This window comes from Barbus barbus (genome assembly GCF_936440315.1).
Source record: "Barbus barbus genome assembly, chromosome: 7".
NCBI lineage: Eukaryota > Metazoa > Chordata > Actinopteri > Cypriniformes > Cyprinidae > Barbus > Barbus barbus.
Window position 1 is genome coordinate 2,180,648 of NC_136735.1, and position 27,128 is coordinate 2,207,775.

Here is a 27,128-nt window from a genome sequence, read left to right on the forward strand (position 1 = left end):
CTTTTAACATGATCATCATCTGATCGAATGATGTTTTGAGCATCTAGAGTGAAACACTTTCCTTTGCACAGATGCTTTATTTCTATTGAATATTTCACATCATAAGGGCATCTGATCTCAGCTGAATCTCCTTCACGTCTGATCACTGGAGGCACTAATAGTCAGAGAGAATAGAGACATATTTACACTGTAAAATACATGCATGTATTATTGAAGTGCATGGTTTATGGTTACTGTACATACTGGATAAAGTCAGTTCATGTTTATTGGTGAGAGAAACAGAAGTCAGATGCTTGTGTCTGGTTTCTGCTCCACACCAGTAAACTCCAGCATCTCTCCGGCTCACATTACTGATGCTCGCTGTAAAAACTCCTGCTGTACTGTCAGAAAACTCAAAGCGCTGCTTCTCTGATGAACTGATGCTCTGACAGATCTTCTTCTTGTTCTCTTTGCAGATGTGTTTGATGGTCTCGTGTTTCTCAGGATAATTACAGGTGAGTTTCAGATTTTCACCAATAATAGCAACTGATTTACTTGATTCACCAAAATGGTCGCCTATACACACACACACACACACACAAACAATAAAAAAAAAAAAAAAAAAAAACAGAAATTTCAAATCTTATTTTCTCATTTTAACTGCTAGAAAGTGTCCAAAAACAGGCTCCTCACAGAAGCTCATTACCTTGATCGATCTTCAGTTTGATCTCAGTGAACAGATGATCATCAGCAGTATTTACTCCACATCTGTACGTTCCTTCATCAGCTGCTGATAAATCACTGATAAAAACCTTCAAAACTCCTGCACTGGGATCATCATACATCTGCACTTTATCATGAGGGACCCATTTATTCTGTTCATCAACAGGGATCTTCTGTGATGAATCTTTCTGGATGAATTTCTTGTTTCCTTTGAGTTCTTGTGGAAATTTACACGTGATGACGACTGATTTACTGATGTAGGCCTCAACCTGGACAGAAGTTATTGGACCTGCAGCACAAGATTTGATTTATTTCTCATTTAGAGCTGTAAGGTTTTTTTTTCTTCTTTTTTTATTATTAAATAGAAACTAAACTCACTCAAAACATTCAGCTCAATCTCTTTAATGAAGGTGATGTGAGTAATTGATGTTTCTGAAGGTCGTTTATCTGATTTGTCTCTCTCCACTCCACATAAATAAACTCCATCCTCCTCTGCAGAAATGTCTCTGATGGTGACAGTAAAGTGATCTTTCTGACTGTCAGTCAGGATGAACTTGTCTTCAGATGATTGTGATGATTGAGAGCTGTTCAGCACATGCTCAGGACCCACCTTCACTCTGTAGAAGACTTTGGTGTGTGTTTTAAACTTATGATCATATTTACAGCAGATAGTGATCGTTTGACCAATATATGCAGTTTGGATAACAGACGTCCCACAAGAAGAAGAGTCTGAAAATGATTTCAATAAATCATTGTGACATGCACTGAAATCTTAAATTATTATTATTATTATTATTATTAAAGATGCACTGGGGAACTTTGGCCTCTCTATCGCTAGCTCTGTTTGACACAATAAAAATATAAAATGTCATGTTTCTTGCAGAGTTATTTATGTTAACATGGGTTGTGCTTGTTTGTATGTTCACCTGTGATCTAAACATGAGAGAGATCTGTCATCATACATCAAGACAGATACAAAATGGTTTGTCCTGCAAGTAATATATCCAGAAGAAAATGTCATTTGAACAAATAACGTATAGATGATCTTCTTTCTGTGACCTCTCAAAACATTTAATTCAGCTCAAATTATAAAATCATTATTATACTGTTATGAATTATTACAAGGCAGTGAGACAGATTGAACACTGAGTCTTGAATTTGCTTAATAATAATATTTTTTTTTCTTCATAGTGCACCTTTAAACAATACTATAATAAAAATAAGAATGACTGTAGTAAGTTATAAAGTATCATACTCACTTCTGTTCACCTTTAACTCAACATCATGACTCCATTTCTGGTTGTCTCCACATGTGTATCTCCCATCATCCTCTCTGCTGAGTTTCCTGATAAACACTGTGAAGAATCTGCTGTTTTCATCATCATACAGAGCAAATCTCCCATTATTAACCCAGCCGCGCTGAAGCTCAGTACTGATTCCTGTCGTACAGTCTCTGTTTCTGCAGAAATACTTTCCTTTAAACTGATCATAAGACTTTTCCTGGTTTGAGCTGCAGCACTTGAACATTATACTCCCTCCAGAGCATCCACTCACACTGAAACACACCTGACCTGCCAAACACAAGTTCATTTGCTCTGGGTTATTATAAATAATCAATCTAATAAAATATTATTTGACCAAATTGACCAGTTAAAAATTGACCTGAGATCAGACAGAGAGTGATGATGATGATGATGATGATGATGATGACCCTCATTCCTGATTAGCTTCAGTCTCAGATATTCAGAGAAAATCCAGATCAGATCTCAGTCCAGGAAAAGCAGGAACTGACTAAATATCTTGAATGCAATGTATGTGTATGTGTGAAGATCTGCAGACATGAAGAGAAACATACTGTAAGCATATAATGCACGCAAAGCTGAAGGCACAAAGGTATATTAACAAACACTGACAGTACACATACACAGAGACTGTGTAAATGGCTTTAAAGGCATTTATTGTAGCTTCATGCTGCATTCATTACTGAAAATGATGTTTTATTAACAAAGTTCAGGAGGAGCACGCCAGATAATTAGCCTAATTAAAAAGAAGAGGAATGCACTCAAGTTAATCAACACACAGGTATGAATACAGCTGACTTACCTTTATTCATTAACCGTTAATCAGCATTAGGTTTGCACCTTTTACCATTACATCACAGACTCAGCTTCTCCCGTCCAAACAACGAGACCTATGCTGGGGCCAGGCCCGGTCTTTCTCTCATCCTCTTATCACTCGGATGCACGGATACCGGGAGAGATCGGTTAGTGATTCTTTAACACATCTGTGAGATTTTGGATTATATTTTTGTATTCATATTAATTTTGTTTGCTTTGATTTATTTACGAGCCAAGATTACAAGAAGACATTTTAAGCGGCAAAAATGGAATATGTGGATCAATACAGAGAGAGTCAAACCGAAACTAAAACTCGCGTTGCCGTTATAAGTATCTTAAAGGTACAGTAGACTATATCGAAAAACATATTGGGACACCTGACCTTTACACCGAGAGGGACTTTAGTGATATTTTATTCTAAATACATAGACATTAATATTGATCAGGACCCATATTCATGAAGAATTTTAGTGCTAAGAGTTGCTCCTAGCAACAAAATTCTAAGAAAATTCTTAGAAATGTGGGTGTTTCCTCTTAAAATTAAAGACAAGATCCTAGTAAAGAAAAAAGTCATTCAGAAAGCATCTTAACCCTTAAAAGAGGTCTTAAGGTCCAAACTTGTTAGGAGTACGGACGAGGACTTTTAAGGGGCTTAAGAGTTTCTTTAGCAGCGGAGAAAATGAACGAAACATGAAGAGGGAGAAGAAATGTGTTGCACACAATGCATGACAGTGAGTTAATAAGACGCTACACATTAGATCGTGCAGGGATCATGTTTGTGATCGATCTTATTAAAGACATCTCAGACACCGCACTGAAATGCCATAGCGCCAGAAATCACTTCATTAATATATTTGGCAACTGGAAAAATGCAACTATGCAGCAGTGATGATTTGGGTCTGTTACAGCACTTATTAGGCTATGTCTCTGTTCATTTCCTATAAAACACGGTATGACAGCATGATAAATAAAAAAGGCAGCGGCTATTTGCACTAAGTTACACCAAGTGCAAATAGCATATTTTTTTAGTGGCAGATGCTATTTACACTAAGTGCAAATAGCGATGGTTTCTATTTACACCAAGTGAAAATAGCAGTATTTTTTTACGATATGCTATTTACACTAAGTGCAAATAGCTATAGATTCTATTTACACTGTTAAAATACCAAGATTGTCTGCTATTTATACTACTTATTGCAAATAGTGGCAATTATCTGCACCTCAGTATTGTAGTACATTAAAAAACAGTACGCAATAATAACGTACTGAGTGTAAATTATAATTTTAATTCAAATTTATTAAAATGTTGACTAACCCAATCACACGTTAGTGGGCGGAGTTAGTGTAAATAGCCTTTGCCAACAAGATGGGTTATTTGCACTTAGTGTAAATAGACACTCCGAATAAAAAATAAAGAATATATATACATATATAATGTGTGTGTGTGTGTGTGTGTGTGTGTGTGTGTGAGAGAGAGAGAAAGAGCGAGAGGAAAAATTACCGCCTGTAATTTCAAAGTGACGGCTTATAATATACCATACTCTTTTATTTCCTTCTTGACAACCAACCAATCACAGTCTTCAAAAGAAAGTGTCATATCTAGCAACGGGGTCAGCCCCGCCTCCTCACTAAGATACAAGTTTTTGTCTTTTCCTCGCTCAGAGTTGCTCTCAGATTGGTCCTGAATCACTCTTAAGCTAAGACTCCTAGTTAGACATTTTTAAGATAAATTAGGAGCTCTCTGAGAGGATTCTTACAATCTTTATGAATACAGGCCCTGGTCCCCAAATAACATCTTCCACTGTTCTGGGAAGGTATTCCACAAGATTTTGGAGATTTTTTTGAGCTCATTCATCCAATTCGATGGGTATGAGGTCAGTGCTTTGTGTCAGCGATTATATTGGTCAACATCAAAAACAACATCTTTAGGTCTTAACACAGAGGACATCTTATCTCAGTCGGTTAAAGGCGTCATATGACGTTGCTAAAAAGAACATTATTTTGTGTATTTGGTGTAATGCAATGTGTTTATGTTTAAGTTTCAAGAAACACGTTATTTTCCACATACTGTACATTATTGATGCTCCTCTCTGCCCTGCTTTTCTGAAACGCATCAATTTTTACAAAGAAAAAAGCGTGGTGTGCTCTGATTGGCCAGCTATCCAGTGCGTTGTGATTGGCTGAATACCTGAGGCGTGTGAGGGTAATGTTACGCCCCTTACCATATTTGGAAACACATAGGGACTCCACGGACATGGTGGCGGCAGCAATAATATTACAGCGAGAATAAAAGTTATGCCTTCTTTCGTTGCATCAACATTTGGGCGGTGTTTTGCAAATTGTCCCACACAGTGACGTAGACATGTGGGGGCGTGTTTAAATGAGGTGGTTTAGGAAAGCGTGGATGAGTCTTAACTTTTCTAAAGAATATCTCTTTGGGTTTGAGACTTTAGTGTTTGCGACTTTACAATTCTTATATGTTCACGAACAGCTTGTAACGCTCCAAAGACAAAGGAAAACTTGAAATTGCATCATATGACCTCTTTAAGTTATATAAGTTAAAACCTTTTAGGCAATCGGATGTCTTTTGTCTTGTAGATCTTCAATGACCCTGTTCATGGACACATGGAGCTGCACCCCCTGCTGGTGAAGATCATCGACACTCCTCAGTTTCAGAGACTCAGACACATTAAACAGCTGGGAGGAGCATACCTGGTGTATCCTGGTGCTTCTCACAATCACTTTGAACACTCTCTTGGGTGAGATATTATTATATTCAAAGGTTTATTACATTCTATTCAGATCAGAACTGATCCTTCAGTGAAACTGTAGGAAGCTGGTTAAACATCATAACAACGACTTATATTTTTCAAATCATTTATTGAATGCTTTAAAATAATTATTGCACGGTATCAATCAGTCTACTCAGTACAAATGCTAGATTCAGTAAACTAATATCTTGTTAGTGTGTTAGTGTGGTGTATTTAGCAGGCTGTCTAGTGAAGGTTCTTCAGGACAATCAGACAGAGCTCAAAATCACCAAACAGGATTTCCTGTGTGTTCAGATCGCTGGTCTTAGATTACAATCATAAGCAGGAATAACATCAAAGGAAGAGTTAGTTTAAAAAAAAAAAAACAACAACAACAAAAAAAAAATCATGTTTTTTCATTGTGCATTACAATTAATCTCAATCAAACTGCAGATGGGTTATTTTGATTAAGAAAATATAACTTAAAAAAAAACAACAACAGCTAACAATGAAACACAATAAAAACATGATAACATAAGAAAAACATAATTTTTGTTTAGAAAAAAACTGTTTTGCAAGTAAACTCATCAAACATTTATAATATTTAATATATTTGATTTTCCCCTTTATTATGTTCAGTTCTACACAAAATACTATTTTTGTATTTCTTACGGGGTTAACTTTTTTTGTTTTGTTTTTTTGTTTAGGCCATAGTCCATTTTCTCATCTATTCGATGCCCCCCCCCCCAAAAGAAGTCCAAAGGTAAGTGCTTATTCAGAATAATCTGTGCAATCCGTTTCTTTCTTGTGTCATTGGACATGCAGAAGTCAAGCTGTTTGTTGGGACACTGCATATGTAATTATAGTGAACTTCAAATAGCTAGATAATGTAGATTTTGTTATAAACCACCTGAGAGTTGTTAATGTGACAAAGTCATCCATCAACAAGCTGGTTTAAAGATCATTCTGTCATTTATGACCCATTTTTAATGTCTATTTGACCGAGACTGTCATCATCTGGGCATCCGAAACAGTTTTGACCATCAGCGTCTGCTGAAGTTTGCTCAAGTCTGTGAAGTGAACGGGAGAAAACACATCTGCTTCAGAGCCGAGGAGACTTATTCAGTTATCACACACACACACACACACACATTTTTCCAGTAAATGTCACACCAGGTCAAAACTGCATTGTTTAAATTGCATGTTTTGCGTGCTCGACATTAAATGTTAAAATCGTATTAAATGTGAGATTCAATGTGAGCACTGCATTATGGGATCTCTGGCACACTGATATCTGTCTGTCTAACAGGAGGCTGATAATGTTTATGACATGTTTCGCACCCGATACACTCTCCATCGCCAGGCCTACCAGCACAAGATCGCCAACATTATTGACATCATGTGAGTTTCTCTGAGCATGAAGTGGATGTGGATATAAAACACATTCCTGCAGATACCAAACAGTGAATGTCATATCTGTGCTGCCGTGATATTAAAATGCTGAATGATCAATTCTTCTTTTAGGAAGATTATGCAAATTCAGCTTTGTAAAGAGTATTGCCCTGTTAACGGAACAATGAAAGATTAAATATATGTGCATGTTTTAGTATTTCTGTGATTTAGCAAAGTTAAAGTTTGGAAGTCGCGCGCAAATGACCATGTTGGTTACGTGACAAATTTGCACAAAACTAGTTGTCAAACTATTATTATACGCCAGCGATTAATTTGTATATGTGTACTCTCTGTTGCCTCGAATGAGTTACTGGAATTTGAACACATATATAAGATGTAAAATGATATGTGGAAAGCAATAATTGACTTTGCCAGAAAGTAAAGTGTTTAGGTTTAGGTCAGGTGGTTTTGTTATGTACTCTGTGAAACGTACAGTAAGTTTACTGGCGGACACCCGCTTAATTTGCCCCTAGTAAATTAAATATTACAAATTGACCCTATAATCTCAGTTAGTATGTTCTTTTTTTTTCATCTTGCTTCTCCGCAATTAGATAACTGGCACATTTTCGAACTTTTATCACAATTATAAGCCCTACAAATAGAGGGCGTACTCCTCAAATGTAACCACTGATCTCTAAAGCATATATTTTTGTTATAGATCAGTGAATGTAATCAAATGTACGCATTGTACAATATTGAGCATTCTGTAATTTTACCATACACTGTCTACATTGTCAGAATAATGGCCACCAATGATTTTCCTGATCCAGCTGCAGAAGATGAAAAGGAATTAGTACTTGACCTCGATGAAATGATGGCTGATTTGCAAGAGTTACATGTAGGAAACGGTCTGTCAAACTGTTTAATAACAATGACACTGTTCTTATTGTGTAGGCATTTTTTTCTAGTTACAAGGTTATTCTTATCATTATGGCTACACAGCAAAATCCCCAGTGTTAAATTAACACCGCCAAGTGTCTATATGTGTCCACACTACAGAGTGTTAAACGTAACACTGAAGCAGAGTTAAAGTTAATGAGGTAATTAAGAGATTCATTGAGTGATGATTGACCATTATTGAAGACACCTGATGTTAACGAGCAGAATCACCAAAGAAGAAAATCACAATTTTTATGTCACCATTATAGTGGTCAGTGTTTGCTTTAGTTGGGCTCTTGACCCTTATTTTTTAAAGTTAAATTTTGCTTTGCTGTTATAACGGATTTATAACAGACAGACAAGCAAAGAGAACGTGTGTGTTTTCCTAAATCTCTGATTTAGATGATTGTTGATTATAGCAGTCTTGTGATTCATTAGTTGTTTGTTCAAAAATCTTCGGAAAGAGTCTAAGATTTAGACACACAAACATCAAGAATCAACCTGTGAATCTCAACAACGGTGACAATCAAAAAAAGCATGTTGCAGTGCATTCTGGGTGCCACAAATCAATTTCATCCATGGCTCCCATGATGCATTGCGGCGTGAATAAATGATTAGCTGAATTTTCATAGTAATATCTTTATTCTTACCATTATAATAATATTTTTTTTTATGTGACTTTTAATAGCTTGTTTTCTAATGTTTAGAGTTGATCTGTTTCTGCTGTTTGTCACCGTTGTTGAGATTCATACACTGAATCTTGATATCTGTGTGTGTCTAAAACAAGAATTTTTATTTTGTTTTAATTACCAGGACAACTTTCAAGGAGCCCTTTTAATTATTGAATACTGCAGAATCACAGGATTTGTATAATCAACAAGGTAAATCTGACTGTTTTAGATTCTGAATGAGTTTGGCAATATAGATCAAATGATCGTTATGTAATAAGATTACCAACATCACATGACCTCTGTTTTCTTTTTGTTTGTCTCTCTGCTGTAACTCAGTTACAGTATCCAAACAAAATCTGACTTTAAAAATATAAGGGTCAAGAGCCCAACTAAAGCAAACACTGACCACTATAATGGTGACATAAAAGTTGTGATTTTCTTCTTTGGTGATTCTGCTCGTTAACATCAGGTGTCTTCAATAATGGTCAATCATCACTCAATGAATCTCTTAATTACCTCATTAACTTTAACTCTGCTTCAGTGTTAATTTATTTACTTCATTACTATTTTTATATGAAGTATTCCTTTTAAAAACCACTAGATAAAATGCTAGTTTATTCACCATTAATGTACACAAAACTGATAATTGATTATTATTAGTATTAAATAAAAAAAGGTTATTTAAACTTATGTTTTAAATATATTACATTGTGCATTTGGATGTTAGGAGATGTGTTCTAATACTTTTGAAAAAGTCCCGTATTATTTAGAAAATTACACTGTAAAAAGTGAACACTTGGATCAACTTAAAAAAAATACTTCAATTGGTAACATCTAATAAAAATTGTTTTAACTTAATTTATTACCTTTATAGTTTTTTTAGGTGTTACCAATTGAAGTATTTAAAAAAAAAGTTTTTAAAGTTGATCCAACTGTTCACTTTTTACAGTGTATCTATCATAGACTGTATAAAAACACCTATCTATTTACAAACGTTTAAGACATTTACACTTTATAAATCAGTGCAGTCCAAAATGTAAAAAAAATAAATTACGGTAACACTTTCTATGAAGCCCATATTTATAATACATTATAAGGGTATTCTTAAGGCATTATAATGAATGCATAATGCACTATAAACAACCTTATAATATGTTATATTGTCAATTTTAATACATTATAATGCTTACACATTTGTACATATAACTTTTAAGATTATAATTATTTATAACACAATGAACACCATATTAAATTTACTTTTACACTGATAATGGACTATATATCTTGACATTATTTAAGATCTGCACAGTATCTTACTACAGTACATCTTGTAAGTGGTCAGGGGTGGAGTGTTATTTGTTCCCTGTGAGGCTAATATTAATTTTTATGTGAGCTAGTTAATAATTTCAACAGAAAAAAAAAAAAAAAGCAATGTGTTTATGTTAGGTTACATTTTATTTTGATGTCCCCTTTGTCTATTGACTAGAAGCAACTTTGCAACTCTCATGTCAACTAGTATTAGTAGGTTTAGGTTAAAGTTAGGGTTGGTAGAATGTTGACGTACTCATAAAGGTGCTTAGATAGTCAGTTTGTCTGTTGGAGAACCATCAAAATAAAGTGTTAGCATATATTTAGCAGACAACATACTACTATACTCCAATGACTGCTATTCATGTAGCTGCAGAGTTACTAAACAGCTGTCTAAAAGGTACCATCAAAATAATCAAACTGATATTAAAATAGAAATAGTTAAAAGCAATCTGATCTGATATCTGATCTTATGGCTTTTTGAGAGAAAAAAAAAATACTATTATTACTATACCTATAAGTGGTCATTGATAGCTTTAGGTAAAGTAGCATAAGAAAGGTGGCAAGATATGAGACTTATAATACATTATAACTATGAGAAATGTGATCCATTGTAATTTAAGTGGATGCAATCTGTTCACTGTGTGTTATAAATCATCATACTCTTAAAAGCTATAACCACTAATAAGTAAATATTATAATACTAATATAATACTAAACTAATCATTTAAAACTGTTCTTATATTCACAAGATGATATAACATATTATAAGGTTGTTGTTGTTTTTTTAAATAATGTATTATGCATTCATTATAATGCCTTAAAAATACCCTTATAATGTATTATAAATATGGGCTTTATCGAAAGTGTTACCAAAATTACAATGCCATGTAATTACATTACCTGCTTATGGTCTTCGGTATCCATAACTTGGGAGAACCATTTTGTTGTTTGTAGAAATAAACAGAGGTGGGACTTTCAAGTCAAATCAAGTCTTCAAGTCATATCCCAAGTCCTCAAAGAGTTAAAGTTAATGAGATAATTAAGTGACTAATTAAATGATGATTGTGCATTAGTGATGAACACCTGCTGTTAACAATCAACATCACTGAAGAAAAGAAGAACACAAGGTGTGTTCGACTGGAAACGGCGCTGTGCAGAATGATCAGTGTATGACATCAAAGTACCGCGAGAGCGATTCGAAAGCTTAAGGATCAGTCTGCTCTCTTATCACTCTCGTGGTACTTTGATGTCATTCTGCGCAGCGCCGCTTCAAGTCGAATGCACCTAAGAACTACAAATATCTTCAGTCACAGCCTTAGATGGAATCAACTGAAAAACAAAACAAAAAAAACAAAAAAACAGACACGGTGCCACCATAATTGTGGTCTAGGTTTGCTTTAGTTGGTCTCTTCACCCTTTTACTAATTCAAAGCAATTTGTTTCCAAGTAGTTGCAATGTTGTTTCACAGCAATCGTTTGTGCAATGCTGCATCAAACCTTAGCAGATTAACTTACACTTTCTGCTTATAACTCATGATGAATAAACATCATGAAGTGGTGTCTATTTTTGGTTTATTGATCATTGAACAGCAAAAAAAAAACTACCAAATCAAACATTTCCACAGTAATGCTTCAATATTGGAGAGAAAGAGAAACATTTTTTTTTTTGTTTTTTTGACTCAGGCTTTTAGACATGAACATTTATCATACAATCCTCAACAGTGGTGACAATTTTTCATACTACAGAGCACAATGGGAGTTTTAACAATGGTGTTACCCAGAATGCATTGCAGCATGAAGCATTTTGTTGATTGCCACCATTGTTGAGATTCATATGCTGGTTCTTGATTTGCGTGTGTGTTTAAGTAGAAATGAAGTTAAATATTTTATATGCATTAGACATGTTTGAAATTCACTGACCATAACTATTAGAGCAACACTTTCTTTGCATGCTGTGTTTTCACAGGAGTGATTATGAAGAGCTTTAACATATAAAGTAAACTAGTCATTTTGATTATAATCATGCCAGCTCATGATGACTGTCTCACCATATAAAAAGAGCTAATAGCTAATCACTGTATAGCACTGACCTCTCTGCTTTACAATAACACATGCATTGCTACAGAGAGATATCTAACACAGGAGTCAAGGGCCAAGAGCCCAACTAAAGCAAACACTGATCTCCATGATGGTGGCATCATTTTAACCAATAAAACATCAACATCTGATCCTCTGTAATTCTCAATAACAGCAGGTGTTCATCACTAATGCTCAATCATCATTTAATTAGTCACTTAATTATCTCATTAACTTTAACTCTTTGAGGACTTGGAATATGACTTGAAGACTTGATTTGAAGACTTGATACCCACCTCTGCTTCAGACACAGCCGAAGATGAAATAACTGAAATAAAGAAGACATTAAATGCTTTAAGAGCTGATTACATCTCCACAAACAGCTCCAGACTGACTTTATTTCTGTCAGACTTCTAGAGAAGCTCTTATAGAGCATTAACAGAGGTTTAGATGCTTTATTGTTTTGTTTGAAATCACCATCAAAGAGACCAGTGTTTCCTTTTGTTGGGTTCTTGACGTGACATTTTGGTGTTAATTTGACACTGTTTGCTTTAATTGTGTGTTTATATAAAACACATTAAACTTAACCAGCAAAACAAAGTGAAAAAGCGCTGTGGGAAACCGTTCAGCTGATTGTATTTCAAGTCTATTATCTGATTATATGGATATTGTATTGCTTTAGATTTGTTAATAGCCTTACATCTTGCAGTATTGTAAAAACAGATAATTTGAATAATTTACAAGTCACTTTGTGCACAAAAAAATTTCATCTGCAGCAACTGAAAGATCACAGACATCAAGAATCAGTGTATTATTCTCAACAATGGTGACAGACAACAAACTGCTTCATGCTCAATGCATGCTGGGATATATCGGCGGATCTTGAACTATGCTGGTACCCAGCATGCATTGAGCATGAAGCAGTTTGTTGACTCATATATTCATATAACTGTTGATTCTTAGCAAACATTTCAATCAAGAAACAACTGCATCACCAAGTGATGTTGACAATGCGACTGCAAGAGGAAAAAAGCATTTTGGTGTTTGATATATATATATATATATATATATATATATATATATATATATATATATATATATATATACACACAGTATCTCACAGAAGTGAGTACACCCCTCACATTTTTGTAAATATTTTTGTTACGTCTCTGATGTAAATTTAGTCTAGGATTTAAAAGAGGTAACATTAAGATGACATGTTAAAGAAATAAGCCAGGGAAACAGATGGCAATGGAGCACATGACACAAATTACACCTCAAGATGGTTTATTCTTCCCAAGATTTTAGTAGTTAAACAAACAAGACAAAAGGAAAGAAAATGGAAGTAAAAGTGGCGCTTAAATCATAAAATAAACATAACAAAAATAATCCCACATACTAACTAATTCCCAAATCCCCTAAACTATTAAAGTAAAGAGAAAAGAAAAAATCTTCAACGCAAAAGCGTCATAAACTACACTAAATATACAAAGCAAAACATACAGTAAAAGCGCACACTAATAAACTAATGTGTCTAATACATCCAAAAATCTCTACGTGCAAGTATGTAGATCACGTGATTTACTAAACTCTTCCACTCCTCCCTTGTCTTCCAAAACCAGCGACAAGCTGACAAAAACTAGCCATTTACAATGGAGGTTGTGACTAAAACATTAACAAGACATTTACCAAAACCATTAAAGCCGTGCCGTCTGAAACTCCGCCAACTATGGTGAGCCATACAAAGAGCGCAACACACACATTCTGCTGATGCACACAACAATCACAATCCCAAAGCATCACGCCCACTCCCGCTCTTCTCACTGACGTTCTCCTTTTAAACCTCTCGGACGAGAACGTGATTGGCAAGAGAAACATGTCGTCATAGTTGACTAATGATGATTGACAGCAAAGATGGCCAATATAATCCAAGGAAGACGGTACCTAAGAGCATGAGTGTAAGAACAGCAAAAGACAAAAAGGAAATAACATACAGCACAAAAGGTCGCAGATCGTAACACTCCCCCTCTTAAGTTAAACTTTATATATATAAAAAAAAGTTTATACTCTAGACAGAGCGTCTGCGAACACATTATCAACCCCCTTTTTATGTCTAACCTCAATATTATAACTCTGGAGCAATAAAGACCACCGAGTCAATCTTTGATTGTGATTATACATTTTAGATAGAAACACTAATGGACTGTGATCAGAGTACACAACAACTGGAAGTATGCTAGAACCGACATACACTTCAAAATGTTGTAGAGCAAGTATTAAAGCTAGAGTTTCTTTCTCGATTGTAGAATAGTTTAACTGATGTTTGTTAAACTTTCGCGAAAAATAACTCACTGGATGAGCTATTCCTTGTTCATCTTCCTGCAAAAGAACAGCTCCAGCTCCAACATTACTTGCATCCACTTCAAGCTGAAAAGAACTTTCATAGTTAGGAGCTTGGAGAACAGGTGAATTGCACAAAAGCGCTTTCACACTTTCGAATGCAAATTGACACTCAGCATTCCACACAAAAGATTTAGAAGGGCTTAACAACGAAGTGAGAGGACTGACCACAGATGAAAAATTCCTACAAAAACTTCGGTAATACCGAACCATTCCCAAAAATCTTCGAAGTTCTCGTCGAGTATTTGGAACAGGGAAATCTAAAATAGCCATCACCTTAGCTTCAACTGGACGAACTTGACCGTGCCCCACCTCTTTGCCAAGATAAGTTACTGTCGCTTGACCAAATTCACACTTGGCTAAATTAAGTGTTAATAAGGCTTTTGCCAAGCGCTCAAACACCATACGAAGTGACTTAATATGTTCACTCCAATCTTTGGAATAAACCACCAAATCATCCAAATAGGCACTACAATTAGGCACATCAGTTAAAATCATATTAACAAGCCTCTGAAACGTGGCCGGTGCGTTTCGGAGTCCAAAAGCCATCGCAGTATACTGCAGAAATGAGTCAGGAGTAACGAAAGCTGCGATCTCAGAAGCTTTAGAAGTAAGCGGGACCTGCCAATAACCTTTTAGCATGTCTAACTTGCTTACAAACTGTGCAAAACCAACATTGTCAACACAATCCTCCATTCGAGGAAGTGGATAGCTGTCAGGCACAGTAACTGCATTCACTTTCCTAAAATCAGTGCAAAATCTAAAAGACCCATCCGGTTTTGGAACTAAAATACATGGTGAGCTCCAAGGACTACAACTTGATTTTGCAAGACCATTTTCCAACAAATAGTCAACCTCCCGACGCATTACCGAACGCTTCACATGATTAACCCTGTACGCATGTTGTTTAATTGGTCGAGCATCTTTAACATCAATGTCATGGTGCAGAACATTTGTCAATGTTGGCACATCCTTAAACAAGCATTCAAACTCTGAAATAAGCTGAATAAGATCCTTTTTTTGATGTTCCTTCAAATTCTTAAAATACGAGGCAAGATCTTTTAAAATTTCAGAATTCATTAATCTCACAGTAGCTTGAGAAACATTCCGAAAAATTATTCCATCATCTTCAGAATTTGAATCAGTTACAGGTGTCATCTCTGTTACTGCTGCCACTGAAATAACAGGAGATTCAACAACCTTAACAGCGTTCGTCTCAGATGATACTCTAACATGATAAAGTTTTAACATGTTTACATGACAGATACGCGTCTTACGTTTTCTGTCAGGAGTACCGATCACATAATTTGTTTCGTTAATTTTCTCTTTCACCTCATAAGGACCAAAGAAACGAGCAGAAAGTGAAGACCCTGGAACTGGTAAAAATACGAGAACAGAGTCTCCAGGCATAAAAGAACGTGTAACAGCCTTTCTGTCAAAGTTACGTTTCATTCCTTGTTGTGCATTAACCAGAGATTCTTTAGCTAGCAAACAAGCTTTATTCAATCGGTCTCTGAATTTTGTCACGTAGTCTAGTACATTTGTTTCTGCACCGACATCACTTCCTAAAATTTTGTCTTTTAAAACCTTCAAAGGACCACATACCTGGTGTCCAAATACCAGCTCAGCAGGGCTGAATCCAAGGGACTCCTGCACACTTTCTCTTACAGCGAACATCAACAGAGGGATTCCCTCATCCCAATCATTTCCCGTTTCAAGGCAATACTTTCGCATCATAGATTTCAGTGTCTGATGAAATCTTTCAAGTGCGCCTTGACTCTCCGGGTGATATGCGCTAGACGTACGATGGGTAATCGCTAGAGTTTTCATTACCTGCTTAAACACATTGGACATAAAATTTGTACCTTGATCACTTTGTACGATTTTAGGCAAACCAAATGTTGAGAAAAACTTCACGAGTGCTTTCACAATGCTCGGTGCCGTAATTTTTCTTAGAGGAATCGCCTCTGGGAACCTAGTAGACAAGCACATCACAGTCAATAAAAATAGATTTCCACTCTTAGTTTTTGGCAAAGGGCCAACACAGTCTACTAAGACATGTTCAAATGGAACTCCTAGCACAGGGATTGGTTTCAACGGAACAGGTGGAATAACCTGATTTGGTTTTCCCACAATTTGACATGTGTGACAAGAACGACAATAGCGAACCACATCTTTTTTCATTCCTGGCCAAAAAAAATGCTTCAAGATCCGAGTATAAGTTTTCCTAACTCCAAGATGTCCCGAAAGTGGATGATCATGCGCTAAACATAGCACATGTGGTCGATATAAAACAGGAACCACAATCTGATAAGAAACATCCCAGTCAGAATCCTGCTTTGGTGATACACACCACTTTCGAAGCAACAAGCCCTTGTCAATAAAATAAGCATTCTGCTTAGTCTTAGCCAGATCAGAAGATACAACAGAGTTAAAAGCGGTGATGAGAGTTTCATCCTCTTTTTGTGCAGAAATGAGTTTCTCTCGTGACACTTTTAAAATCAGCGAATCTGAATCAGTCAACATTTCTTGAGATTGATCCATTTTCTTTTGTTTAAGCACTTCAAAATCAAGTTCTTTCTCTCCACTAACTACAGCAGGAAAGAACGAATCACGCAACTCCACTTCTTTCGAGTTCCGCAACTGCGCACGGGTAACCGCACACACAGGAAAGACATGAGGATAAATTTCGTCAACCTCATTTTTCACACAAACTTCTGGTTTGTCCAAGACCTCCAACAAGGGCATAACTTTCCCTCCAGCCAAGTCATTTCCCAATATAAAATCAACCCCTTTCACAGGCAACGAAGTACAAACAGCAACTCGAACAAACCCAGTACACAAGTCACTTTGCAAATGCACCTTATGCAAAGGCACTTTTACACATCCCATCTCAATACCTTGTACAATTACACTGGAACTACACGAGGTTTCATCAGAAAACTGCAACGTATTCTCAACCACAAAAGATTGCATGGAACCAGTATCCCGAAGCACCTTAATTTCTTTTTGCTCATTAGCATCTCCAGAAAAAGAAATTAGACCTTTAAGAATAAACGGTCGATACGTCTCTTCAATTTCATCACCAGAATAAACAGCAGAAGTTTTAAAAGTTTTTACTAAACCTACTGACTTCGATGGTAATTGTTGTTTTCGCTTCAACAATGAACAATCCACAACAATGTGTCCTCTTTTGTGACAATAAAAACACTCGCGATCCTCTTTAACTCGCGGTGGATTAACTTTTGAGCGCACAAAATGCACTCCAGGGACATCAACAATTGGTGGCGAATTTTCCGAACGCGTGGATAAGAAAACATTTTTATGAGTTAAAATGAATTCATCAGCTAGCACAGCTGCATATGACATCGAAGTTACCTTTTGTTCATTCAGATAGACTACCACTTTCTCAGGCAAACAATTTTTAAATTCTTCAAGTAAAATTAGCTCACGCAACGAATTAAATTCAGTCGCTTTGTTTGCTGCACACCACTTATCAAAGAGGGTACTTTTATCTCGAGCAAATTCCACAAACGTCTGGCTAGAAGTTTTCTTATAAGTTCTGAACTTCTGCCTATATGCTTCAGGGACCAACTCATATGCACGAAATATGGCAGACTTTACAGAATCATATTTCAGACTCTCCTCAACAGACAATGTAGAATAAACTTCCAAAGCCTTGCCTACCAATTTACTTTGAAGTAACAATGACCAAACTTCACTAGGCCAACGAAGTGATGTAGCAATCCGTTCAAAAGCATTAAAATATGAATCTACTTCTGATTCTCTGAATTGTGGAACAAGCGCAATGTGCTTACTCACGTCAAAGTTGGAGCGGGATGACTCAACCACCGGAGGAACAGCCGACAAAGGAGCTGGGCCTGACCGTATGTCAGGCTCTCTAGCAGCCTTCGTTGCATCAAGTTCAAGCTGGCGCAGCCTCACCTGCGTCTCAGCCTCGATTTCCAATTTGCGTATCTGCAAACGCAAATCAATTTCAGCCCGACGTGTCTGAGTGCGCTCCTGTGCATCATAATGGAGACGAGCCAAACGAACTTTCAGTCGCGCATCATCTCTAGAATCGAAAGAAAGAGGAGATAAGGGGTCAAATGGTGGCAAGCCAGCTTTCGCATCCGCTTCGGCCTCCACCTCCGCTTCAACGTTAGTTCGGCCACTGCCCACATCTCCCAAATTAAAAGAAGCCACTGCCACGTCACTAGGACTCAACAGACCGGCAGTTTCATCCATCACAACTCTTGACGTCAGAAGAACATTTTGCTCAACTAACTGATCTATTATTCTACTCTTTATCTCAGCCTTACGATTCTGTCTATTTATTGTCAAACTAAAATGGTCAGCTATCAACAACAAATCCTGTTTCCGACACAAGTTAAGCTGTTCCAATGAAGGATTTTTAATAAATTCTTCTAAATTGAACATTTTTCAGGTGCACCGCGAATGTGACTACCTTCCAAAAAAAAAAATGTTCTTCACTGCCTTTTAACACAATTCACAACTACTCACATCAGCAATTCCATTTCCACCACCCTAACATCCCTCAACAAATCAATCTATTTCAAGGCATAGACTAATTAACAATTCCTCTTTCCTGAACGGGAAAAGTGAATAGAGTTAAATGATCCTGGACGAGCCCCCATTTAATGTTACGTCTCTGATGTAAATTTAGTCTAGGATTTAAAAGAGGTAACATTAAGATGACATGTTAAAGAAATAAGCCAGGGAAACAGATGGCAATGGAACACATGACACAAATTACACCTCAAGATGGTTTATTCTTCCCAAGATTTTAGTAGTTAAACAAACAAGACAAAAGGAAAGAAAATGGAAGTAAAAGTGGCGCTTAAATCATAAAATAAACATAACAAAAATAATCCCACATACTAACTAATTCCCAAATCCCCTAAACTATTAAAGTAAAGAGAAAAGAAAAAATCTTCAACGCAAAAGCGTCATAAACTACACTAAATATACAAAGCAAAACATACAGTAAAAGCGCACACTAATAAACTAATGTGTCTAATACATCCAAAAATCTCTACGTGCAAGTATGTAGATCACGTGATTTACTAAACTCTTCCACTCCTCCCTTGTCTTCCAAAACCAGCGACAAGCTGACAAAAACTAGCCATTTACAATGGAGGTTGTGACTAAAACATTAACAAGACATTTACCAAAACCATTAAAGCCGTGCCGTCTGAAACTCCGCCAACTATGGTGAGCCATACAAAGAGCGCAACACACACATTCTGCTGATGCACACAACAATCACAATCCCAAAGCATCACACCCACTCCCGCTCTTCTCACTGACGTTCTCCTTTTAAACCTCTCGGACGAGAACGTGATTGGCAAGAGAAACATGTCGTCATAGTTGACTAATGATGATTGACAGCAAAGATGGCCAATAGAATCCAAGGAAGACGGTACCTAAGAGCATGAGTGTAAGAACAGCAAAAGACAAAAAGGAAATAACATACAGCACAAAAGGTCGCAGATCGTAACAATTTTATATCTTTTCATGTGACAACACTGAAGAAATGACACTTTGCTACAATGTAAAGTAGTGAGTGTACAGCTTGTATAACAGTGTACATTTGCTGTCCCCTCAAAATAACTCAACACACAGCCATTAATGTCTAAACCGCTGGCCACAAAAGTGAGTACACCCCTAAGTGAAAATGCCACATGAAAAGATATAAAGATATATAAAATATTTACAAAAATGTGAGGGGTGTACTCACTTCTGTGAGATACTGTACCTAGCAAGTCATTATCTGCATGATATGTACATCACATTTAAAAACAAATTGGCATGCATGACATCACTTACAATTATAACAATAAACTATAACGAATATTGGTAACACTTTATTTTAAGGTGTCATCATACCGAGTAATTACCTAATTAAGTACTTGGTAGTAGCCGTTGTACTTACATTAAACAATGTACTTACTATGTAACAGCCTGTAATTACAGTTTGTAATTATGTAGATGTAATAGGCAGTTGTTACACATATGTAACAGGCCGAGTCTGTTACACAGCTACTAGTACACTTAAGTACAATCTTCATACACTTTATTTTAAGGAGCTTATGCCTGTGTAATATTCTGTAATTGTAATGTAATTAGAAAGGTATTACATGTATTTAAGCTGTGTACTGGTGGGTTAAATCAAACTAAGGTGCAGCTGGATAAGGTGTACAGTATAGATACACATGAAGTACACTTAAGTACAATCTTGATACACTTTATTTTAAATAGCTTTTGTCTGTGTACTTACATTTATAATTACGTTGTATAAAGTCTGCAACACATATGTAACAGTCTTTTGATTGCATAAGTAGCTGTGTAACAGACTCGGCCTGTAACATATGTGTAACAGTAGCTGCTTATTACATCTACATAATTACAAACTGTAATTATAGGCTGTTCCATTTCTTAGTTACATGGTAAGTACATTTTGTTTCATGTAAATACAACAGCTACTACTAAGTACTTAACTAGGTAATTAATCTGTATTGTGGACACCTTAAAATAAAGTGTTACCCAAATATTTTCTTACACACACCTGCACTCTTCACAGATTGTCTTAATGTTCATAACCTAATTATTCTCTTCTGGCAAACGGACGCTTACAAAAATTAAAGATTTATTTATGTATATAAAAAAGAAAAAAAGTCTTGAGTTTACTTTTCACATAGAATTCAATGTTTCCTTCAGTCACAGATAAACATTTCAGCGTTTTTCCCAACAGTGACCTGTAGGTGTTGCTGACTATTCAATAACTTCTTCAATGAAACTGAATGATTGTTACAAGTCTCAGTCATTATTCTCAGTGACAGGTTCAAGTTGTGTGTAAAAACAAAACTCCAGTGCTAATATTATTTTGGCGTGATGCTGTGATTGACAGATGCATAATCACAGTGAATCTCCTCTTTTCTGTATTTGACAGTGGCATCGCTGAGAGACTCTTCACGCTTCTGGAAACTGACAGCAGCGTACAGAAGCCCATCAGAGGGGATTGTGGGTAACTGGACTGCTGAATAGAGATCAGTTGATTCAGGATCTGAGACTTGAATCTCTTCTTGAGCCTGGAATAAGTAAAATCCCGCAAACATGAACTCTTAATTCAAAGGTACAGCATTCATACCAACGTCTCACATATTTAAGCACAGATCAGTTCTGACACTCACTGTTTCATGATCTCCTGTCTCTCTTCTGTCTGATGAGATCACATCTGTGTGCAAACAAGAGAAAGAGAAAGAAAATGGGAGATGAATTCAACCAAGTGTGTATTTCTGACCAACAGAGGTCGACAAACTCATTTATTAAATGTTCAGTAGCATGTTTTTGTCTCACCCACCGTGTTTGCTGCTGTATTTTATTTTGAACAACACGAGTGCTAAACACACAGCCAGCAGACTCAACCCCACAGAAACAGCAACTGTCACAGAAAAGCCTGAAATCACACGAAGGAATTGTCACAAACATTGATATGTATATATATATATATATATATATATATATATATATATATATATATAATGCAGCTGCAATTACAGTAAATTTCCTAGTGTTAAATCAGACCGATCAGTGTTGATTTAACCCCAGGGAATTTACTTTGTAATAATGTACGACAGCTGACCCCAAGAGAGTCTTATCTCCTTCAAGAGTCAGGTTTCAGTGCAAATAAAGCCTTCAGTTTTTATTCCAGGGCTGTGGTTAATGGCAAGTGAATTCATGCAAAAGAAACAAAGTCTCTAACTAAAAGAATCAACCATGCAATTCAAACCAGACATGGTTCTGTAGCATTAATACGATCATTTATAGATGTAGGTAGTGGGCAAGGAGAGGGACATGCCTTCATTGATGTAATGAAAACAAAAAAGAAACAACATCAGCAAAGACAGAGAATCAGGGATAACAGCAACAAACATTTTAAAAGAAAAAGCGATAGACTCAGATGAACTCATCAAAAGCACAGACATACATTCACCCTGTGTCTACCTCAACGACCTACCAGGTCTTGCAGACAGTTTTTTTTTTTTTGCATCCAGCCAAACAGATGGGAGTTGGATAAAAATAGATAGCTGGATTGGCATTTTAATGAATGTATAGAAATAAAATGTAAAAGTGTACAGTTTACAGTTTCATATCTCTTGAATATTGAAACTTCTTGGATGTTTGCATAAATGCATTATTTTGAATAGTTTAGAATAATGTTTTTTGTTGTTGTTGTTTTTTATATATATAATTGCCTATAATCTATTCATAAGTATACTTTTATTTATTTTTTGTTTGTTTGTTGTATTGATTGTTTGTTAGGACTATTTTGTTTATTGCTGCCAGTGCTTGTTATATCAAAAATAGTTCCATGACATGTACATTACTTGAATCTAAATAAAAATACAGTATAAAATTACAGCAACTATCAGTTTTATTCTCTATATACCCTAATACTGTAGATTCCAAAAGGTATTTAGGTAGGTAGGCATTTCTTTCTTCTTTTTTTCTTTCTTTCTTTCCTTTTTGATTTATATATATATGCAGTCCTGCAGGATTTTTCACTTGTGTTTGCTGGATGTTTCTGCATGTTTCTGGGTCCATTCTAAAACCTGTTGGAATTTCCTGGACATATTGTCAATGTTTCCTGCAGGATTTCCTGGTAACAGGTATCCTGCATCAAAAAAAACAAAACAAATCCTGCAGGATTCCCGTAAAGAGTACTGGATCATCCTGCATGACTCTAAAACCTATAGGACTTGCCTGCACATATTAATTTGTCCTGCCGGATTTCATAATTCCTATAGGATACCAGCAGGTATCCTGCAGAAATAATGAAAATCCTGCAGGATTCCTGAACATAGACACATTTATTTAGATCAGGGGTGCATTTCCTACAAAAACCAAGGTAATCCGCTGCGTCTTCTCATATGTCGGGAGTAAATGATGACTTCTATGTTCATTATTACATCCAACAACAAAACACCTCAATCGCTTAGGAGCCATTCTTGTCTACACTTGTGGGTATTTAAGCAAGCCTGCTCTTTATTAGTGAGTCGTCGGGTCATTCATAGACAGTTTCATTCAAAAACGTGCATTCATTCAGTAATGAAACAAAAACTTGCTGGGAGAAGCGCAATGGCTCTACTGTTTGGACTCTTTTCATTGCCAAAATAGAGCAAAAACAGTCAATATTGATATTGTGTCTAAAATGTAACCCACCTAATATTAACTGCTTGTTTATTGAAATGTATAAAAATCAATATTACATTTGTAAATGTACCACTGATAATCAGGAAAACAACACTCTGTGTGGAATTGCTTATCAATTTTAAAGGATACATATTATGCCCGTTTACAATATGTCTCAGGTGTCCCCAGAATGTGTATGTGAAGTTTCAGCTCAAAATATACCCCACAGATCATTTATTATATCATTTTGAAAAAGCCTATTTTGAGTTTAAGCAGAAACATGTGCATGTCTCTTTAAATTCAAATGAGCTGCTGCTCCCCGCCTCCATCAGTTTTAGTTCTGATTATGATGTCTATTGCGCTGAAATCATGCGTTTTAAACCATATTAGTTTAAACTTGGGTTTTCTGAGTGCACACATCCGAAGCACATGGACAGAAAGCAGCTGTCACAGCATGAGTACTAAACTAAGTTCTCATTCACACACAAGTTTACATTAAAATCACACGAGTTACAAAAACAGTCGGTTATGTCTGTGAAGGTAAACACATCACATGTTTATATTAGATCTTTGTGGCAGCAGCAATATACAGTAAATATACAAGCAACAACTGAAAACTCATCTCTTTCGGCAGTACTTGACTTCATCCTAAAAAAAAAAAAAAACTTTCCCTCTATCTTTCTCTCCACCTACTAGTTTGTACTTATTTGAACAATGACTGAGACTTGGTGTTACGAGCACTTCCTCTGTCTGACTGCCTCTTCAAGATGAATCGCTTTTTGTATTCCCCAGTTGTAAGTCGCTTTGGATAAAAGCGTCTGCCAAATGACTAAATGTAAATGTAAATGTAAATAAATAAAAACATCCACTGCTCTGTTGTGTCCTCTGAGGCTGGGAATCTAAATAATGTTTTGTGCTCGTCTGTGCAGCTAAAGACAGAACTGTTTGCATGTTTTGTTCAAACTTCAGCCATGCCATTAGAGCTGGTACACCGTTGTCGTTTCTGAAATTAAAATGAGTTAAGGGGCAGTAATATTATAATGAGATCCCTTTTCAACGTCTCGCGGGGAGCGAAATCAGACGTGTTAGTTTTTTCAGACGCTTGCAGAAAAAGCCTTACCAAAACAAAGTTACTGGGTTAATCTTTTTCATGTTTTCTTGGATGCACCAGGGACCTGATTATAGCACTTAACACCTGGAAAAGTCAGATTTTCATGATATGTCATCTTTAAAAACAAGACCCTATACAGAGGCTTTTTTGTGTTGCACTGTATCACGGATTTTTAGGGGCTTTTTTTCATTTTGTTGCCTTTTTTGCCTTAAGCTTCTGTTCATTTCTGACCCTGGAGAGGGGATATGAGTGCCTCTTCTGTTGCAAGGCACATTTCAAGTTAAACAGGTGAAACATGGTGAAAACCGCTACTGGTTGGTTGCTTCCTGCTTGTAGTTTAAAGTTGGTGTGAAAATAACTCATCACACATCAGACTGAAGCTGCAGACTTTACCACAGCATGCTGCTTTAAAGGAACAGCACACCAAAAAATGACCACGATGAAAGATTTCGTTCACAATTTTTGGTATTCTGATATCATTAATAGAGCCTCATGTTGCTTGAAATCTGTATGACCTTATTTTCCAGTGGAGCACAAAATATATTTTGACGAATGTTTGTAATCAAACAGCATTGGACCCCATTGACTTTCACTACATTGCATTAAAACACATACACAAACACGCAAAATAGCATCTCTTGTGCTCATCTGAAGGAATATATATATATATATATATATATATATAAAGCAATGTATTCTGCTGTTGGCAAGTTACAAGTATTAGTTACAAGGTTTTTAGTAAAACAACAACAACAAAAAAAAAACCCTAGATTTATTACATTTACGTATTAAAATTACATTTCTGGTCACACTATCCTTTTAATGAAAGTGTTTTACCTGTGGTCACATGTAGCTGAACTTCAGTGAATATGAAGGACCCAGAACTCTCCTCTGCACACCAGTATTTCCCAGAATCCTCTGCTCTCATATCGCTGATCTTCACAGTAAAGACTCCAGCAGAGGTTTCTTCAGTCAGAGAGAATCTGCTGTTTGTTCTGTTACTCGATGAAACACGAACTCCGTCTCTGATGCAGATATTGGGCTGATCTCCTCTGCAGAAGAACCTCTGACTGTGATTTCTGATGTATTTACAGCTGATGGACGCTGATCCTCCGACAGAAGCTTCATGAGTGATCGCTGAAGAGCACAACATTAAATATGATGAGTTTAATAACTAAATGATCAGAAACATTGAGACTTCTCCCAAATAAACAGCCTCACCGTCCTTCATGATGATCATGAGCTCAAAGGGAAGGTTAAACGAGTCTTTCACGGCACACCAGTATTTCCCAGCATCCTCTGCTCTCAGGTCAGTCATGGTCACAGGGAAGAGATTGAGCTCAGTGTCGTCCTTTACTTTTTTAATATGATCTTCATCTGATCGAATGATGTTATGAGCATCTTTAGTGAAACACTTTCCTTTGCACAGATGCTTTATTTCTGTTGAATATTTTTCATCATAAGGGCATCTGATCTCAGCTGAATCTCCTTCACGTCTGATCACTGGAGGCACTAATAGTCAGATAGAACAGAGACATATTTACACTGTAAAATACATGCATGTATTATTGAAGTGCATGGTTTATGGTTGCTGTACATACTGGATAAAGTCAGTTCATGTTTATTGGTGAGAGAAACAGAAGTCAGATGCTTGTGTCTGGTTTCTGCTCCACACCAGTAAACTCCAGCATCTCTCCGGCTCACATTACTGATGCTCGCTGTAAAAACTCCTGCTGTACTGTCAGAAAACTCAAAGCGCTGCTTCTCTGATGAACTGATGCTCTGACAGATCTTCTCCTCGTTCTCTTTGCAGATGTGTTTGATGGTCTCCTGTTTCTCAGGATAATTACAGGTGAGTTTCAGACTTTCACCAATAATAGCAACTGATTTACTTGATGCATGCGAATGATCACCTATACACAAAAAAACAATTAAAAATATGATATCAGTAACTTGAAATATTTCCCCCTCACTTTGTGATATTTCCCTGGACGAGCCTGCTGAGTAAAGAAAACGTTGTACTATTCAAATATCAGTTGTTATTTATTTACCCTTGCATTGCGAAAAAGCGGAGATCTGTTTCCTCCAGGCTGTGCTCGGCGCTCAATCTGAAAGGAGGCGAGTGGAGCCCTGCATTTCGGCCCTGGACTGATGGGCACCGACTTTTTTACGCCTTTAGGGCCGGGCTTCGGGCCAATTTCCACGTCATAGTTCAGACGCGGGCTGGGCATCGGGCCTGTTTTGGTTTTCTCCTTATTTTATATGGTAGACATCTATCGATTAGCGATGAAAAAAATTGCCACGCTGGTGGAAACAGCACGAGACCGTGCTGCTGCGACTGAGAGCAGCTCGATGGTGTTTAGTGTCCCGCAGCAGCAGCAGGTGCTCAAGTGACTTCAGCGCAGTGGAATAGTTCTGTGTTCAAATGCACGCAATAGGCTAA

At 36.5% G+C, this 27,128-nt stretch overlaps 1 protein-coding gene across 1 annotated transcript in view; it reads left to right on the top strand.

The window, feature by feature from the left end:
- Positions 1-22,805, top strand: part of LOC306872927 (uncharacterized protein) — a 67,313-nt gene extending 44,508 nt beyond the window's left edge. Inside the window, exons 3-4 of the mRNA XM_079421862.1 lie at positions 21,332-21,558; positions 21,974-22,805. The gene's annotated coding sequence lies outside the window, so the exon portion shown is untranslated. The remainder of the gene's footprint in view (positions 1-21,331; positions 21,559-21,973) is intronic.
- The last annotated feature ends 4,323 nt before the right edge of the window (positions 22,806-27,128 follow it).